Source organism: Helicoverpa armigera, chromosome 18, assembly GCF_030705265.1.
Source record: "Helicoverpa armigera isolate CAAS_96S chromosome 18, ASM3070526v1, whole genome shotgun sequence".
Classification (NCBI taxonomy): domain Eukaryota; kingdom Metazoa; phylum Arthropoda; class Insecta; order Lepidoptera; family Noctuidae; genus Helicoverpa; species Helicoverpa armigera.
Window position 1 is genome coordinate 2674607 of NC_087137.1, and position 5263 is coordinate 2679869.

The 5263-nt window shown below is 34.7% G+C and overlaps 1 long non-coding RNA gene across 1 annotated transcript; it reads left to right on the forward strand.

Annotated features, from left to right (window-relative positions):
* The first annotated feature begins 656 nt into the window (after positions 1-656).
* LOC135118068 (uncharacterized) lies at positions 657-1348 on the forward strand. Its single transcript, XR_010277340.1, has 2 exons — positions 657-858; positions 1121-1348. It is a non-coding gene; the product is annotated as an uncharacterized LOC135118068 (long non-coding RNA).
* Positions 1349-5263: the final 3915 nt, after the last annotated feature.

Consider the following 5263-nt stretch of genomic DNA (forward strand, 5'->3'; position numbering starts at 1 on the left):
TATAATTGTACACGAAATATATAATATTAATAATAAACTAATTATTAATAATATTATTAATAATAGAGTCGTGGTGGCCTAGTGGGTAAAGAACCAACCTCTCGAGTACATACTCGGGTGTGGGTTCGATTCCAGGTCAGGCAAGTACCAATGCAACTTTTCTAAGTTTGTATGTACTTTCTAAGTATATCTTGGACACCAATGGCTGATAAAAAGGTGAAGGAAAACATCTTGAGGAAACCTGGACTATAGTCTGAAATCACCAACCCGCATTGAGCAAGCGTGGTGATTAATGCTCAATCCTTCTCCGTGTGAGAGGAGGCCTGTGCCCAGCAGTGGAACGATAAAAAGGCTGTAACAGTAACATTATTAATAATTAACAATAATTATACTTCGGCCGTTCAGAGAATGCGTTCCTGACACCTATCAGTTAGTCACGACTAGTGATGGGCACAACATAACACTGAGTTCGTTACCGTTCCCCCAAAATAAACCGCCGCATTATTTTAAGATTATTTTCGTTTAAAATTGGCGGAATCATTTAAAATTTATATTTTAGTTATTTAAGTGGAAACCAAAAAAAGGTAATATTCATATAATAAAATCGTTTTATTTATTCTTTGTTACAAAGTTACAATCTGTATTTCTATGCAATAAAGTATGTAGGGTAAACTGGGTACGGTTGTGCCAGGGTACGGTAGTGACAGTCGCAGTTGTAACGAAACTATACGTAAAACGGGGGAGGTTGTGAGGGAGAAAGACGTGGCTCACAAGCCTAAACACGTTCCCCAGTATTGCGTTAGCCGGCGCACGACGTTGACGTAAGCAGGAGCCCACATTGCTTTTCAACAATCAAAAGTAAGTATTTTTGTTCGATTTCGTTTCCTAATTACTGTTATTTTTATACAGATAGATTACCTTGTTATTATTTTCTTTAAAATTTGAATATTAATATTTAATTACAAGTGATTTCTTTTTACGTAAAGTATTTGGCAAAATCATGGCGATTTTTTGATTTCAAAATGATGCGTCGGGTACGGTTGTGTCAATTTTTTTGGGTACGGTTGTGACGAATATCTTTACATATAATAAATCTCATATTATTGTTTTTTGCTTTTAGATGTCCAGGATACGTTTGCGGAAGACCGAAAGAGCGCAGTGTGATATCAAAAAATAAAAAGATGCCGATGAAGAAGTGAAACAAGGGATTTCGTACGTGTAGCTCAAGCTACAAGCCTTTCTACAGCTACAAGTTTGAACAGAGCAAATGTTGTTTTGTTGATTGTTAAAACTATGTTTGTAAGCTTATTATGTTAAACATTTCTACAATAAAAGATATTATAGACCATTTTGATATATGTTTATGCATGTCACAACCGCCCTTGGTATGTGGCCGGTTGTGACACTTTCCCATTTTTTTTTAAATTGATCTTATGAGTAATACCTACATTGTATTAAGGAACAATATATGAGTGTTTTTACGTACACAAATGTACAAATTGCGATACAAGTTCCTTTCCTGCGAGCTAATTAGTCAAATATCAAAATTATTGGTGATCAAACGAAAATTGGCACAACTGTACCCAGTCTACCCTACATTGAATTGAATGTGCGTACAGAATATTAATCAGACTCCGATTCGCTTGAGGAGGTGGTGTCTTCATCATCATTTTCGCCTACGTGTATAATTATATTAGCTATTATCAATAGGTAACAGAATTAATCCTGATATCTCGGTCAAAATCTTCCAAAATCAGGTTTTTAGTCTTTGCGCACGAAACGACAACAGACGACTATTTAGCGTCACAAAATGACGGCCCATGATGCCATTTGGGGTTACCATTTTCAACCTAAATATAAAAATGCTACTTTCATTCGCGCGTTCAGTTTGATCATAGTTTTATTTTTATATTTCATAAAAGTTATCTTATAGTCCATTATTTTCAAATTCTTAAAAAGAAAAACAATACGTATTATTTTATATTATAAGTATAACTGTATAAGAACCATCGACTTATAAGAACAGATTACGATACTTGCCTGTTATTTTTAGCACAGCACTACAAATATAAAGCGCTGACATAACCTTGTAATAGCGCAGTATAGATTTAGAAAATATTGTTTACCAAGTTATTTGACACTCAATTTGGCACAAAATTACAACATTCATTGATTATTATTGATATAATAATGTTGTTTTAATGCTCATCAATTGTTAAAACGATAAACAACCCGCAAAAATATTTTTATCGTACTGCAACGCCATTACAAAGTTACGTCGTCAGTTCAATCGCGATGTGTCAGGAACGCATTCTCTGAGCGGCCGAACTTTAACTTAAGTTACAAATAAATGAAGATTTAAAAACTTGTGTTGTTGTTGCCAACATGATGATTATCTGCATACAAGCTTAGGTTCCTAATATCATTCACGTCGCGTGGGAAAATATTTAACACCTGCGGAAACAAAGCCATAAAGCCTTCCTCTATTTATGGGCTATCTAACACAGACATACCAAACAAACTCCTTAAAAGTATTAGCCTTTTAAATATTATAAAACTTTTAAACGTCTGTTGAACACTTGTCTAAAAAGTGACAGATTATGGCTGTTGTAATATTTTGATTTTGCGCCTTGTACTCAATTTCCCTTGTTCCATTCAGCATAGTTATAGTTTTGTATTTTTTAATCTATGGTTTCTCTCTGCTCCGTGGACATTACTAGCCGGTGTATTGTACATGATAATTATTAAAGTTTTTGCTATTTTTACTAAGTAAAACTACTTGTTTCATTAAAAAGTCATTAATGGCGTTGAAATAAAGGCCGTTTTGCAGCCACACTTTTTTTAGACAAGTGTTCAACAGATGTTTAAGTTTTTGTAGTAAGGCTGTAGTACTTTATAGATTCTTTTACAACTTTCTGAATACATGAGTAGATGCGCAGTATGCTTACTATAATTTTAATCGATTGTAAAACAGAAATAAAAACATAGGCCCAGAATTATGTATAACGACTGCCCATTAGCAAAACAAGTACCACCAACCCAGTGCTCCATAACTATCAAATCAGTAATGGCTTCCAGTCCACTAGTGGTGCCAGATTAATCACCCAGGACCTGCAGGCTGCAGGAACTGGAGGCAACAATTACCTGATGCATGATGCATGGTGTCGCGTACCTGCCTGAGGGTAGCATTCGTCATTTTGTATGGTGCGAGTTATAAGCTGTAGTGTGGGTTAAAGTGATTTGTAGTTGGAATGACAATTGACGATCAGTACTCCAAATATACTGCATTATACGGCAATGGTGACATGCTTAAAGAGGTAAGCTTTTAGGTCAAACCTGAAGCATTTTTAAAATGATTTATGTGAGTCCGGTTAACTAATACTTGGCCCGATGGTTGATAGACAGTTTATTGTGAAGGTAATCGTGAATCCAGTCTTCTCCAACTTTTTAGTCGGTCTGATATTGTCTGGCTAGCTGATCGTTATTATGAGCGTTCTAATTATAATTCATCTCCACATTGACTGATGAGCCTGATCGAACTATTTGCCTAAAGAACTAATAGGCAATGAAGGTGAACCCTTTTTAGTATTCCTAAGTTTTATAATACTTTACAGCGTCTCGCTGACGCTTGTGCTTTAGACTAACAGCTATCAATACTGACCATAATATTATATACTAGCTGTTGCCCGCAACTTCGTCTGCGTGGGCAAGTTTCATACAAACTTTCATCCCCTATTTTATCCCCTTGGGGGTAGAATTGATCAAAATCCTTTCTTAGCGGATGCCTACGTCATAACATCTACCTGCATGCCAAATTACAGCCCGATCCGTCCAGTGGTTTCAGCTGTGCGTTGATAGATCACTATGTCAGTCAGTCAGTCACCTTTGAGTTTTATATATTTAAGATGATAGGTTCTGGATTGTCCAAGCTGCTAATAAACCCAATTATGCTAAATATTGTCTTTTGTTTTGCAACCGTCCTATTGATGTAGTAGATGTAAGAATAGAACAATTACCACAATTTGTATGGGTATGGAATTCATATTTCGTTAAGTAAATACTGCTAAATATTAGTTAACCATCCAAAGCCATTGTACAATTAACAGTACAAGTGCCCCACCCAAGAGTCAATAGACTGACTCTTGACTCTGCAATGTAAACTTTTTTCCGAACAAGTATTCATATGAATGAACCCTGTTGTCAAGCATTGCTTTATTTCCATACGAAACAACACAGCTCTAAGCCAGACTTTCTAGGAAAATATTCATGTTGCAATATAACATACTTACTATTAAAGGCTTCTGGCAATTTATTTGATACACATACCTCTTGCAACATAACAAAAAAACTATAGAGTAGTTTATTGTTTGCCAGACAGACGGACAAAAGCATTTACTGTACCACATATGAGAACAAAAAATATTACAAATCAGCTCCAAGGCTTTGTTACATGTGATACATTACTTTTTAATTTAACGTCTATAACATACTCTTTTGATAACGTGTTGCCTCACACGAATATCTATCACAATTATTTTGTTACAGGGTGTTTTAAAAATGAAACGTATGGATAGTGTGAAATTGCGCTATAAAAACTAATACCTACTAATACTTAAGCTTTATATGAAATAGTAAACATTAAAGAGGCAAGCAAGTATTTGACGAAAATACACTAAAGATTTGTAGTGAAAAACTTTTTGTGTGGTCAACTTCAGAAACCTTTTCAAACTGATTTTTCGTTCGAAAAACATTCTAATTTAATGGCAATTATAAAAAAATAACTTTAGCTACTTATATTGTCCAACTATGCCTGCATTCATCATAATACACGAAACCAAAAATAATATAAACCCAAAGTTATATTTTCGATATTCCAATTCGTTCCATCGAGCCCACCCTGTATACAACATTTAATATATAACAATCGCCCGGGGTGCGACCTGTAATTGTAAACAATGGTATTGTAATATTAATTGAATGCAATTGCAATTAAACTCGACGGTATAACTTAGGAAAGTAATTAGGTCTAACTTTGTATGCAAGTGGAGTATGCTAACGGTTTGTATTGTACCTCTAAACTATTGGAAGTACATGTGTGTGGGTACGTGGTTATTGTAGATAGATATTATATTGGGTAATGTTACATCGGTATTTATTTGGTGTATCTAGAATAAGTAATTTTGTGTACTGATGTGATTGTTGATATACTTCAGTAATGTGTGAAATACAAATAAAATTATGTTTCTGATCTCGACTACATAGA